Source organism: Thamnophis sirtalis, unplaced genomic scaffold (genome assembly GCF_051295495.1).
Source record: "Thamnophis sirtalis isolate CommonGarterSnake01/CBP01778 unplaced genomic scaffold, rThaSir2_p1.2 scaffold_12, whole genome shotgun sequence".
NCBI classification, from domain to species: domain Eukaryota; kingdom Metazoa; phylum Chordata; class Lepidosauria; order Squamata; family Natricidae; genus Thamnophis; species Thamnophis sirtalis.
This window is the reverse complement of record NW_028261392.1, coordinates 43,987,431-44,002,878: the sequence shown is the minus strand read 5'-3', so window position 1 is coordinate 44,002,878 and position 15,448 is coordinate 43,987,431. Positions and strand designations below refer to the sequence as shown.

The 15,448-nt window shown below is 36.0% G+C and overlaps 1 protein-coding gene across 1 annotated transcript in view; it reads right to left on the bottom strand.

The window, feature by feature from the left end:
• WWC3 (WWC family member 3) overlaps window positions 1–13,803 on the bottom strand; it is a 1,020,491-nt gene extending 1,006,688 nt beyond the window's left edge. The window contains exon 1 of the mRNA XM_087726388.1: window positions 13,674–13,803. The gene's annotated coding sequence lies outside the window, so the exon portion shown is untranslated. The remainder of the gene's footprint in view (window positions 1–13,673) is intronic.
• Between the last annotated feature and the right edge of the window lie 1,645 nt (window positions 13,804–15,448).

The window sequence follows — 15,448 nt, the reverse complement described above, 5'->3', positions numbered from 1 at the left end:
AATTCTTTGATGAGCTAAATACACTTATATACTGCTTTGAGGAGATTTACAGCCCTCTCTAAGCAGTTTATAGAGTCAGCATATTGCCCCTAACAATCTGAGTCCTCATTTTACTGATCCTGGAAGGATGGAAGGCTGAGTCAACCTTGAGCCTGGTGAGATTTGAACTGCCAAATTGCAGGCAGCTGGCAGTCAGCAGAAGTAGCTTGCAGTACTGCACTCTAACCACTGTGCTACCGTGGCTTATATAACTATATTTGTGTTGTAATGTTGTAAAATCCTCCCTCCCTCTCCCTCTCCCTCCCTCTCTCTCTCTCCCTCCCTCCCTCCCTCCTATCAACAAACCTGGCTTATGTGGCAAAGTTGATAATGGTCTTAGTAAATTTTGGAATACTATATTAGGCAAAAGTGCCAACATTTCTCCATAGTGTTAAGCTTTTGTAATTTTGACTTTGTCCACTTCCATATTTTATGAATATTGCAACTTTGGCTTTGCAGCGATGATAAATTATTGAAAAGTGTAATAGAGCAAATTTCCCTGAGGATGGATTATAATGGGCAATCAAATGCATTGATGTCCTTATTGTCTTTGATACTTTTTGCTATATATTAGTAGCCATTTTCTTTTCTTTTTCTTAGAATGTGTCCTTCATATTATTACTTCCATCAATTTAACCACATACTTTTTTTTGGGGAAAAAATGTATTATAGTAAGAACTACCCTTTTGGAACAGGGTGAGGCAAATTTAAACAATTTGAGTAATTATCCTGTGATGGTGCAAGGTTTTTTCCCAACTTTAATCGCATTGCTCACCTACATGCTTCTGAATGTCTCATTAAATATTGCTTTTATTCTGTATTTCTGGATCTTATCTCTGCTAAAACTGAGGATTTATCTTTGCATCAGGAACTTCGGGGCTATGCAGTAGGGCTCATTTTGTACTTGGGAAAAATAAAAAATAATATAAAAATTAGTAAGAAACCCGAAAGCACTTAGTCAAAATGGAAAATGTGTCTCATTTAGAAATACTTTCAGAGGGAATGTAAAGCTGAGTCTATGGGAAGATTAAAAGATATCAGAGATGGGACCTTTTATATAGTTTAACTTTATTTCCCTTTAATTTGCTATCAAGTATCTTGACTGCATTTTTTTTAATGATGAGCAACATAAGGGTTACCAAATATGGATTGGAAAAACTAGAAGATGGTTGTTAAATGGCAGCATGGAATTTAAACTTTCTGTACATTTGTTGTTGTATCACGTTTTTGTAGTCCCAGACCTAGCAATACCAATATAAAGCTATTTTGGATGTTTGTAGCATCAGTGTTGCTGTCAGCCTCTGTTTTGCTGCTTGCTTTCGGCTGCCATTGAAATGGGGAGGGGGGCATTGTATTTGGGTGGGGAAGTGTCAGTGCAGGAGTGATTGTAAAAAGGGAGTTGTTCTCACCATCTACTGCACATACTGCAGATAGAGGATTTGCTACCAAGGCCAACTGTCCGGCATACCAGCCTGATGATGCTTTTTGAAGATGTCTCCCACATGACACCTGTGGGGTGTACGGATTGGACTATGGGTTGGGGTTACCAAGGGGAGGGGGTTGGGTCACATATTGATATCTATGATTACGCACGCTTTTGCCTCAGATCTTGCTTTGCCTAGCTACTATCTACTCATGACCAGTAAAAGTACTCTTAATTCTGCAAAATGGAGTTGAGTGGTTTCTTGGTTACTGAGGGAAGCAGCCCTGACAGTTGCCATAATACTACAATGGTATTCATTGAGTTGGTGACTGGCTAGTAGTGATTCTCCCTAAAGTGGAAAATTTATCTATTAGTGTATTATGAATTCACTGCATAATTTTTTTGAATCCAGTTTCTGTTTTTTCTTATTTGAATGTAAACATTTTTATATACATGTCTATAAATGTCTTTTGTCATTGTCCCATAGTTTTACTATATATCTGCTGATATTCTTAATGAAAAGGAATTCTGAACAATGTATATAAACAGACTTTTGAATAAAGGTGGCAATTTTTCTAGTGTGTGCATGAATTTTGGGTTCTGGTAATCTTTTCCTTCCCTCGTTGATGCCATTATAAACATTTTTAAAATGATAGTGCTTATTATCTGATCTTAATTAGTGTTTTCACTAATGGTTAACTGGCGAATTGGCAGACAAAGTATAAAATAACCAAATATCTATAAGGTTTTTATTTTAGAGTCTTTTACAAATTTTTGGTCATTGTATGTCTACAAGAGAAACCAAGCTAACATGATATTTTTATATTTTCCTCTATACTTTAGGAGAAATGATGTGTAGATATTTATCTATATATTCGAGTATGTATCAATGCTCAGTCAAATATTTGGTAATTGTGTATGAGATATCTTATTCTTACTGATATCTCATTACATGGCAACAAATACTGACAGAAATTGTACAGAATAATTGAAGCACCTTCTTATAGGAACAATAGCTTGGATATAAAGTTAATTTGAAATCAGTTGCAAGATTTCAATTGTTCTGCATGAAAAATAACATTGAGGAATCCTAAAACATTTAAGTCACATCGAAGTGTAATTTCCTCATGTTAGACCTAAATCATGATGCATATAAAAGTATGTTTAAATTATACTTATAGATGGGCCATATGCACTCTTGTTAGCTACTTTGTTTTAATTATTTACAAACCTTTTTTCTCCTCTTTCTTTCTGTTCTTTTTCTTTTCCTCATCCCTCTTTTATTACCATATGATGTATCCCAAAATGATGACGTTGGTTATGCTGTTTTTGTAGATTTAGTATTTGTTGGATTGAAAAACAACAAGAAACATTTTTAACCATAATAGAGACCAATCCCCAACCCTCCACAACATGCATCTTTTCATTTTATCAACAACATCAGTAACTATCTTACTTTCTAATAATGGAGCACTGTAAAAAAAAAAGTATTTAAGCAATTAAATAACGCTGGAAAGTAGTACAGAAAAGCAGATAACTAACATGAGTAAGGAAAGGGATTGGGATATTAAGTAATTCCGCTTCTCTCCATTTATATTGAGACTAATTTATCAGAATTTTTTTAGAAACTGTTTCTGGAATTCTATGCGATCTAGTAATCTTCTAAGGAATAAAATTTACACCTAACCATAGCAATAGACTAAGGTTAAAACTACAATCAGCTAGGAATTTCACATAATGTATTTGGCATGGAAGATTAAAATACTGTTAAAAATCTAGTATGCTGGCTAGAGAATTCTAGGAGGTGAAGTCCACACATCTTAAAATATGACTGACTGAGAAAGACTGTAATAACTGAAGATATTAATCTAAAGGTCCCAAGTTTTTTTTGTGCGTGTGTGGACAGTAATGCCATCTGTACCAATTGTCTGTGCTGCCTTCTTTTTTCTACCCACTCCTTTCATTACCTTTGTTGTGCTGTTAGTTCACTTTGATTACATATTGTTCGTCTAACTTTTCAGATGCCCTTGGACAGGATAGTGTCTAGATTTGTTACATTTAGTTCCTATGGAAAATAAAGGGAAAAACAAAGAATTCCATTTCATTGAATTGGATGGGAATTAATACTGTTGATGCAGACAAATTTCTCTTCACCCTTCAACCGTTTTTTTTTAAAAATCATTTCAGAATGTTAAACAGAAGTGCCAAGAATTTATCATAATGAATTGTTTTGGCCTGATTAGCAAGGTGCATCTTTGGTGCTATCTTTTGAACATCTAAAGGAACATGAAAAAGGACTGAAGAACTCATCCACGTTATCCAGAGGTAATTATTGGTTAGGCTTTATTTATTGCTTTTCAAAAATGAAGGTGAACCATATTCCAGATTTCACCATTTCTTAAGAGGCACAGGAATTATTCATTAGCATATTGCCTTTTATAAGACAATCTGTTTATACCTATTGGAATATCCTTATCTTTTGATACTAAAACATTAAAAGTAACATTTGAGTATAAACAGAAGACAGGAATTATATGCTGTCATTAGCATGGTGGTATTTCATACCTTGCAAGTTCCATGCCTTTTTAATCATAAAGTTGAAACAAGGGAAAGCTGTGATGAAGTAAAGTGGGTAAGGGAGGCCTACATAAGGAAAATTGTTCCATCAGCTACTCGTAAAGCATTTCAAAATGGCAGGATCAAAAAGGGTTAGTTAAGCTATTAATCTCAGTTCAAAGAACCATCAAGTAAGTTCCCTACTGTGCTCAGAACTAGATTGAATCCTTATGAGTCTGCTGACCTGTTGGCATTGAATTTTGTAGAGAAACAATTGAAAGCTAAGAATTTTATTGTTCTTTTTAGCACGTTACTTGCCTGATAGTTTCATCCACTTCTCAATTATATTCAGAAACAAATCCAAGTTTGTTTGTTTTTTCTTCTCACCTTAGAAATACATGCTGTCAAGATATAAACCTAGCTGTTATGTCTCTGGCTAGGTATGCTGAAAATGGTTGACATCTGTACTACTATCCAAAAATTCTGTAATTGCTACATGCAGCTATAATAATAGATTTAGGCTTTTTTTTCATAGGTGGCACAAAACATTTTAAAACAACCATGTGCATCTTGCCAAATTCATAACCCTGGGACTATGTTGTAAACATAATAAGCCATTTCCTTTATTACAACAGGATTTTCTGGAAGTTGAAACTAATCATAGGTGGTGCTCTAAAATGGCTGGCTAAGCACAAAAAAAACATGAAGTTTGGACATCATATAGTTTTATAATGGTGAGGTTAGTCCACCAATTCCCAGTGGGAATAGGTACATACTTACCATTTTTTTTCTTAAAAAAGAAGTATTAGCTTTCAAAGTGTTCTCTGAAATCTTAAAAACAACCTGGCCAATTAAGGAAAAAAAGCTTGTTTGATTTTGCTTTGGTCTATTGGCAGCAGGGATGGGTTCCTGCCAGTTCTAACCTCTTCTATAGAAGAGGTTTCACAAATCTACAGTGCCGTTTAGAACCGGTTCCAGCTCCCTCACCCCTCCCGTCCGCACATCATCAAGATGAAGAGTGAGAGGAGGAATTCTGGGAGTTGATGTCCACAAGTCTAAAAGCTGCCAAGTTTGAACACCCCTGGGATTTTTTTCTAAAGGGTTAGGGGTGCAAGGGTCTTGTAACTTGACAGCTTTAAGACTTGTGTGCTTCAAATGCCAGAGTTTCTGAGCCAACATTTTGGTTGCTAAGCAAGAGCGTTGTTAAGTGAGTTTCACTACATTTTACAAGTTGGCCACTCCCACCCAGCCACATGGCTGGTAAGCCACTCAGGCCACAACTACAGAAGAGGTTAAAATTTTTTGAAACCCACCACTGATTGGCAGCCCTGATCTGCCAATACCCAACCCACAACTCTTTCTCTCTCTCTCCCTCTCTCTCCCCCCACTCTCTTTCACTCATTCATTCACATATAGATACACTAAGGTGACCAGACGTCCCAATTTTGGCGGGACAGTCACGATTTCTAAAAATTTGTCCCGTGTCCCGCTGTGTTTTTAAAAAGTCCCGATTTTCTGGCTTCATGTTGAAAGCGCAGTGGATTTGCTTAAGAAATCCTAACCGGGCCAAGACAAAAGACACTCTGTCTAATCTCTCGCTCTGTCTCAGTACTTTCATTGAAAATATTAAAATGTTAAAGCAAGAAAATGGAACCCCCCCCCCGCCCCTTTTACTTACTTTTATAAGAAAAGATGACCCAGTACCATAGAGCTCCAGGAAATACTTTGGCTAGAGTAGTAGCAACTGTTCCTTCTTGGATTTCCCGGAGGGGAGGGGCACGGAAGTTGGAGGTCGGCTTGTGTGGGAAAAATGGTGGCAAGGTTTCTTTGAAAAATATTTCCCTGGGACTAATTTCACCATTTTAATTTGCTCAGTTCTTTGTATTAACATCTACATCATTCTGGATTGACTTGGAGTGCCTGCCTGCTGGTAAGTGAGCCGGGTTTTTTTCTTTTATTTTTTAATGTATTTTAAAATAATATTTTATTTATTGTGCATAGGATTTTTTAAAATAGTTTTATTCTGTGTGGATTCCTTTTTTAAATTGTCTTAAACTATTTTAAAAAAGATTCTATCCAAAATGAATTGAAATAAACAATTTTAAAAATTCTATGCACAATACTTTGAAATGTATTGTGCATAGAATTTTTAAAAATAGTTTTACTTCAATTTATTCTGTGTGGAATAGTTTGAAATGTTTTACTTCAATTTATTCTGTGTGGATTCTTTTTTTAAATTGTCTTAGACTATTTAAAAAAAGATTCTATCCAAAATACAAAATACCAGCTGCAGTTATTCACTTAAGAACTGTGGCAAGAAAGGTGGTATAATGTGTTTAGTGACCAAAGTTACAATGGCAATGAAAAAAGTGACTGATTACCATTTTTCACACTTAGCGACCATTTTCACACTTAGCGACCGTTGCAGCATCCTCATGGTCACGTGATCAAAAATTTGATGTTTGGCAACAGTTACAATTTATATTTGTAAACTGTAGTTATGCTGAAATAAAAAAAATTACAATACTATTTTTGCGTTGTATGAAAATTTTTGTTGCTCCGTATAAAAATTTTAATCAAGGCCCCCCCCCCCCCCCCCCCGGTCAAAGGTGTCCCTTTTTACCAATCTGAAAATCTGGTCACCTTGAGATACACACACATGAACACTAATTTAATGAAATACTTTATTCCTTATAAAGGAAATTTATCTAAGTAGAGGTAAAAAAAAATCCCAGCAGTAGCGTTTTGGTGCTCCTAAATTTAGGAATCCTTACTAATTATCTAAAAAGCTTTCAGGACAAATGAAAGCTTAAAAACTGTTCTCCCATTCTGTTACCTGATCCTATAAGTAATAGGAGGTAAGTTCTAGGAAAAGTCAAAAAGAGTAATATCATTAAATAGAGTTAAAATGTTGTTTCAGAGAGCAGAGCTGGAGTGTCATTAAAGGTCAGTAGATTGATATAAAATGTGTTAACTGTGTAGTATTTGTAGTAGAGATGATGGGAAATATTTATGGGCTTTTTATTTAATGTGTTTTTGATACAATGATTCATTTTGGGAAGAAAAATATTTTTGGGAGAATTTTCAAGAAGATTGAACACTGTATAAATAGCCCATGATCATTGGAATGTTATTTTTTAATCCTTTTCCAGTTTTAACACTATCTGTATCACTGGTATTGACATGCCCTTGCAATCTTGCAGAGTGTTTCAGAAACTGGAGCACAAGATGAAGAAAAGATACCAAATCATTCTAATTTCAGAATAGCATGTAGAATCACATTGATGTGGAATCAACTGATGCTGAATGACATGACCAAAGCTGCCAGCTGTGTATGAAAGTCAAACTTAGGTCTGGGTCACTTAACAGATCCATGTTTTCCAGACAACAATGTAGAAATGGTTCATCAATATCATCATCCAAGTTAGTTTTTTTAAACTTCATCTCTGAAATTCCATAATGGCCTCTCATCCAGGTTCTAATCAGAGATCAAGATTGTCAAGATATGGTATTCTGTACCAAATGATCTCATTAAATTAGTCATTTTGGTTCTCCTTTGATTAACAAATAGATAGTCTTCTGTGGCAATGTTCTTTACATATTTTCTGTTCTCACCACATTATTAAAAAAATGGGAGATGAATTTCAGTCTTTTCAAGATGGAGGCTACCATTGTGTACTGTTATATGAGACATGTATTAAATAATAAATACAATTTTGTAATAAATACTATTTAGTAGTCTAGATTACACACACACACACACAAGCATGACATCTAGAATAGGCCTATGCATTCCAATAAAACTAGATGAATACATAGTTTTTGAAAATTTTGTTTACTTGCAATTCCTATAGGGCCTTGCAATGTCTTTTCATATCATCCTTACTGAGTTCACTAGGATCTAATCTTTGAATATGACTGTAGCTTTGATAGAGCTGTGTTTTCCAATGTTCTAAGCATTTTCGATCCTACATATATATATTCAAAGAGAAATTGGATTGGTAAATAAAAAATATTTATATTTTGAGATATAATGACTGTTTTAAATATTTTGTTTCAAATGTGTTAAATGCCTTCATTTATTTCCTACCTAAATTCATAACACTTTTATATTTATGAATTGGGTCAATAAATCAATTATTTTGATATTTGCACATTTTAAAAACTATGGATAGCACAGTAACTCAGCGGTTAAGACACTGGGCTTGTCAGCTGGAAAGCTGACAGCCTAGGTTGGAGACCCATGTACCATGCAACAGAGTGAGCTCCCATTTTTGCCCCAGTTCCTGCCAACTTAGCAGTTTGAAAGCATGTAAATGTGAGTAGATAAATATGTATCACTTTGGTGGGAAGGTAATAGCGATCCATGATGTCATGCTAGTCACATGACCACAGAAATGTCTTTGGACAGTGCTGCCTCAAAGGCTTAAAACAGAAATGAGCACCACCCCTATAGTCGGCAACAACTAGTGGAGTAAATCCACACTAACACCTTTCTCTTTTATTTACACCTTAAAAGCTAATGGAATGATACTTCTGTTAAAGAAAACCTTCTATTATTATTAAAAATAGTTATTTTATATATACATATATTATGTATAAAATAATAAGTAAAGAAAATGTTGCTCTTTTACCTGAAATGGGATGCAAACTTTATAAAACTTAAAACTATTATTTTCGCCTCTAATAACATTCATATCTTTCTTTTAGTTTCTGTAACATTATAGTTCCCCATGGCAGAAAAGTATTTGCTAATAGTCTACTCCTGTATTTTCACAATGGCAATCAGTGCCAATAATTCCATCTGTAATTTTGGAAACGTTCATACACATGCTGAATACCAGTAATCTGATAATCCTGCATTCAATTTCTTACTAAATATTTGCCAGTAATTGAAACTAAAGTCAAATAATGTGTTTTGAGGCTTTATCGGAAGAGTAAAAATTAGTGGTTTTTTAAAATTATCATTTACAAATTATATTGAAATGTGATGGTTCAATGGAAATAGAAACAGCTAGGGCAGGCTACCCGTATTCTCATAACATATGAGTTGGGCTTTATCCAACTGACATTTTAATTTCCATTGAGAATTTTTTTTTCCAATGAGAAAATTCCAAGCAATATTTGAATGTCTTCCACAATAGAACATCAAAAGTACTTAATTTTGTTAGATCATTTACTTGATTTTCTCAGTTGGATTTATGCATGTTCAAAATGAAATGAATACAATTCAACCTGTAGAATTTTATATGGTCAGCCAATTTTATACCAAATTGTAACCTTGAATATTTGTAGAAATTAATGCTTGCTGGACTGAATGCAGTGCAAACTCCTTACCAATTGGTCATGTTGAAGCTGCAGTGATGGCTGAGTGTATGACTCATCTGTGATTAATTTAGCTGGATATAGCCTACTGATTCCCTTGTGTCTGAGGGCAAGAAAAAGGGACAAGAACTTTCCATATGAGACATGCTATTCTTTTCTAAATTACAGTGTTTATTATTACTTTTAGATAGAGAATTTGTGCATATTTCTAATAGATAAAGTGGGCTTGGCTCAATTACCCTCTAGAAGGCTCTGTTTGAGCAGCTTCTGAAGGCAGTGAAGGTGAAATGCCCATTAGGAAACTGTTCTAAAGAACTAGTACAGTCAAGAAAGAGCAGCACTGCTGAGCCTCCTTCCACCAATCCACCAACTAAATTGGAGACTGTTAATATTTCTTCCTGGAAGGAATGAACTGGCTTGGCTGATTGCAATGAGAAAACGTGATCTTGCAGATAAATAAAAATAGTTCCTGAGATTTTTAATACACATATTATCGCTAGTTACTAAAATCATATTAAAGGTAAAGGTTCCCTTGCACATATGTGCTAGTCATTCCCAACTCTAGGGGATGGTGCTCATCTCCGTTTCAAAGCCGAAGAGCCAGCACTGTCCAAAGATGTCTCCATGGTCATGTGGCCAGCATGACTAAACGCCGAAGGTGCATGGAATGGTGTTACCTTCTCATAAAGGTGGTCCCTATTTTTCTACTTGCATTTTTACATGCTTTCGAATTGCTAGGTTGGCAGAAGCTGGGACAAATAACGGGTGCTCACTCTGTTGAACAGCGTTAGGAATTTGAACCGCTGAACTGCTGACCTTTCTGGTTGATAAGCTCAGTGTCTTAGCCACTGAGCCACCATGTCATATTAGAAGTATGCTATCCATGCTAACTTAGAAATTACACCTTTATTTCTGTTTCATTGTTTTCAGTCTGTATTTACCAATTTGCTGATTGAATGTTTTCCTGTGCATCAGTTCTAATTAGATAAGTATGTTGGCAAATAGAGATGTGTCTTGATTTTAGTCATGGAACTAAGAAATTCACCCAGTAGTAGTAGTAGTAGTAGTAGTAGTAGTAGTAGTAGTAGTAGTAGTAGTAGTAGTAGTAGTAGTGATAAAAAAATAGATCTAAGATCTAAGTAGAGGGCTCACTATCTTGAACAATGGTTGCTCGTTTTTCTTTCTCTTTGATGCTGCATAGCTGAAATAACATAACATTGTTTCAATTTCTCATATTTTTCTGGAGGTATTTGTCACTCCAGGTACTTCTTTTAATGAGCAGACTGCAAATTCCTGGTTTCTCAAGATATATTTTTTTAGATAGTTCATTTAACTATTACTATAAACCTCCAATTTGGGATTGGAGGGATGGAAATGAAAAGCCTATTTGATTTGGCTTCTAGGTTGAGCCAAATTCTGTACCTTATGCTTCCCTTGAGCTTCTATTTCCCTTGTGTGCTAGCAGATTACAGCTGGCTTTTTTAAAAAGTTTGTTTTCTACTTGAGGGAAAAAAATGGAACTTTGTTTCAGTGAAATAGCTGCCATTAAGAAGGAATTGGATTTATGTGAAAGGAATCCTAATGATTATGTTGGGAAGAAGTGGAGAATAACTGCTGAGATATTGATATAGTGAATATAAACTATAGATTTGATTTGTAAGATGAAAACATTACTTTAAAGAGTGAAATTTAAAATATATAAACTAATAGTTATGGTACTGTAATGAACATATGCTTATACATACAACCAGGTCTATATGCTTCTTCGTTGTAGAAGGCAAAAGTTCAAGCTGGAACACATGTCATGCCTGATCTGAAGGTCTGTAAAAAGATTGATGGATACAACACAAGATTACAATTCACTTGGTTCATTTTTACTCAGTGGGCTGCTGCTGGGCTAAAGCTAGCAAATATTCTTTCATGAATATGGAAATATATGAGTAAAGCATCTCCAACAAATGGTATCTTCAGTATGACACCTGGCATTCAAAAATTTGTATTGGTGGATTGTAATCAGGTAGTCCTCAATTTACAACAATTCATTTAGTGACTGTTCAAAATTACTACGGCACTGAAAAAGTGACATGACCATTTTTCACAGTGACCATTGCAGCATCCCCATGGTCATGTGATTTACATTTGAATGCTTGACAACTGGTTCGTATTTATGATGATTGCAGTGGCCCTGGATCATGTGATCCTCTTTTGCGATGTTTTGACACAAGTAAAGTCAATGGGGAAGCCAGATTCATTTAACAATGGTGGTACTAATTTAACCACTGCAGTGATTCACTTAACAAATGTGGTAAGAAAAGTCATAAAATGGGTCAAAACATACTTAACAAATTTCTCACTTAGCAATATAAATTCTGGGCTCTATTGTGATTGAGGACTACCTGTACTATTGATAGAAAGTAACAATATAAGCATTAAGTGAATTCCTGTGGCTGTTCTTACCTATGTGGGTATATTAAAATAAAATTATTAATGAGATTTATATAGAAACTTAGAATTGATTCCTTATTAAAACCTATCAGATATGAAATATTTTAACTGTACTAAAATGTGCAACTTTATTTTATCTAGTGTTAAGCTCCATTGTGCCTAATTTAGGCTTATATGTGAGTAGACAATCCATTATGTAAGTGCACTATGGACAGATCTACTTATTCAAAATGTTTCTCTCATATGGAACTGCATGCTAATTAAGAAGATTGTCTTCTGTATAAGGAAAGAATGGATGTGAAGAATATTGCAACATTAAAAGGCTTTTCAGATATGAAAATACGGCTTTAATAGGTTAGATATCCACATCTATTCTAGACAAATAAAGCATACCTTCCCAATGCTGGACTCCACAGAGGAGAAGATCAAGAACATTAAGTTTTTTTCCTCTCTTGCACAGTGCGCAAAAAAACCTTTTAGGAATGCAGTGTGACTGGTATGTTTGATTGATGATTGTACCCACTTTTTTAACTTCATTATTGTTGTATTTTCTGTGTTTTTAACTGACCTATGTGGGGAATGCATGGATGAGTGGCTGTGTTTGTGTGAGAGGATGACTGATTCGAAGGGCCTGTCGGGGAACGCGGGGGCCATAGGGGTGGTTGGTGGGACTACGGACACGGGAGTGGGCCGGAGCATTACGGTCTTAACAGGGAGGGGCAGATATGGCGGGGACTTTAGGGCAGGCCATTACCGGGGAAGGAGGGCTCGCTATGTCACAGAGATCCCTCCTTCCGGCCCTATGAGTCCCACTCCAAGGCCAGGTTGTGTGAGTAATCAGGACCCTGGCCTCAGGCTGCTGGCGCTAAATGCCAGGTCTGTTGTTCATAAAGCTCCTCTCGTTCGGGACTTAATTTTAGACGAGAGGGCAGACCTGGCATGTATTACTGAGACCTGGCTGGGCCTGGAGGGAGGAGTCCCTCTCGTAGAGATGTGCCCAGAGGGTTTTCAGGTGCTCCATCAGCCGAGAGCTCAGGGAAGGGGTGGGGGTGTGGCTATTGTTATCCGAGAGTCTCTAGCACCTCGTAGGATCCCTGCTCCGGAGCTTGTCGGGTGTGAGTCCCTGCTGGTGAAGTTGGACCTCAAGGGTCAAGTGGGTCTGCTGCTAACGTACCTGCCTCCTAACTGCGTTGCAACAGCCCTCCCCTCGCTCCTCGAGGCGATAGCCGAGCTGGCAGTTGAGTTCCCCAGACTTATGGTTCTTATATATATATTTTTTATTATGTTTTCATTCTATACAATCACATATTCACTGTGCTTAATCACGGCATATAACATTGAGAAAATGCCCTCTACAATACAAACCCAGTATACCACCTTGACCCGCCATACACCCTCTTTCAACCCCCTCCAACTTTCATTCTTCCTTCTCACACACCCCTCTACGCCTACTTCCCCTCCCCTTCTTTTAACCTTGACCCTATCACACCCTCTCCATTCCCTCCCTCCCTTCTCCTCCTCCTCTCTCTCACCCTCTCCACCCTCCTTCTTCTTTCACTCGACTCTTTCCTTCGGTATCTATTACCTTCCAGTATATTCGGTTTGTTCTATTTTCGCACTAACATTGAAAAGCCACAGTATACAAATACAATCATGGAATTTAACACATATTGTATTTCCCCCCTCCCCCCTCCCCCTAAATCCCCACCTCCCTTCCCTCCCCCCGACTTCCCAAAGACCATACGTGGTATAACTTTTGAACAATCACAGTCTAAAATATCTCTACATTGAACTCAGCTTCTTACTGTTACCCAAATTTTAAACAATTTAAATTATTACTGATACTAAGCATAAGCTATCTGGAGTTTCTTAGTCCCATATTTACTTTTTATGTAATCAATCCATTTTTTCCAGTCTCATTTATATCTCTCGTTTGAATGTTCTTTGAGATATGCAGAGATTTTGGCCATTTCGGCTAAGTTCATAACTTTCAAAGTCCATTCTTGAATTGTAGGTAAATCTTTCTTCTTCCAATACTGCGCCACCAAGAGTCTTGCTGCCGTTATTAAATACAGAACCAAATTAGTCTCTGCTGCTGTAAAATCAATACATATACCCAGTAAAAACAACTGGGGGGTAAATTTTATCCTTCTTTTAAAGATGTTTTGCAGGATCCACCATATTTTTATCCAAAATGCCTTGACATTACGACATGTCCACCATATATGAAAATATGTAGCATCACAAGAACCACATCTCCAACATTTAGGTTGAACATTTGGATACATAGAGGCAAGCTTTTTAGGATCTAGGTGCCATCTATAAAACATCTTATAAAAATTTTCTCTCAAGTTTTGTGCTTGTGTAAATTTCACATTTCTTACCCAGATTCTTTCCCATGTTTCAAGCATTATTGGTTCCTCGATATTCTGAGCCCATTTTATCATACAATCCTTAATCAGTTCCGTTTCAGAATCCATCTGTACTAATACATTATATATCCTCTTTATATGCATTGAGCTTTGATCTCTTATTTGTTTAAACAAGTTATCCTCAACTTTTACAAAGCCAATTTTTTGATCTATTTTCCACCTAGCCTGTAATTGACCATACTGAAACCACGTTTGAACTACCTTCTCTTCTTTAAGTACCTCTAAAGATTTTAGTTCCATCACCCCTCTTTCTGAGATAAGAAGTTGTCTATAGGTGGTTCTATCATGTTTTTGTTCTACATTCATATTTTCAATTGCATGTCTAGGAATTGCCCACATGGGCACTTTATCATTTAATTTATGTTGATATTTTTTCCAAACCCTCAATAAAGCATTTCTTAAGATGTGATTTTTAAATTTCTTATCCGTTTTTTTGTTAAATAACAAGTAAGCATGCCAACCATATAACAAGTCATATCCCTCGATATTCAAAATTCTGTCATTAGTTAGATGAATCCAATCACTAATTGCAGATAATGCCACTGCGTCATAGTATAATTTTAAGTTAGGTAATTTCAATCCTCCTCTTTCACGTGCATCTTGCATTATTTTCATCTTTACCCTCGGCTTCTTTCCTGCCCACACAAATTTATTGATACCCTTCTGCCATTCTAAAAGATTCGCATCTCTTTTAAGTATTGGTAACATTTGAAAAAGAAATAAAAATTTTGGTAAAATGTTCATTTTTACTGCCGCTATTCTACCCAGCAAGGACAAATGCAGTTTTTCCCACCTTTTCAACTCCAACTGTGTACTATGCCAAAGTGATTCATAATTATACTTGTATAATTTCCCATTTGAGATTAAAATATTAACTCCAAGATATTTAACTTTTTTAACTACCTCACATCTTAGCATCGCCCCCAGTTCTTCCTTCTGTTTGATAGTCATATTTATAGCTATTATTTTGGTTTTTCCTAGATTTATTTTAAATCCCGAGACTTGACCATATTGATTGATCGTATTCAATAATACCCTACTAGTTTCCTGCGGTTGTTCCAATATTATAACCAGATCATCCGCAAATGCACGGACTCTATATTCTTGCTGTCTAATTTTAATCCCTTTTAGACCGCCTAGGCCCCGTATCTTATTCAACAGTATTTCCAAAGTTATAATAAACAATAATGGGGACAGAGGACAGCCTTGTCTTGTACCTTTTTCAATT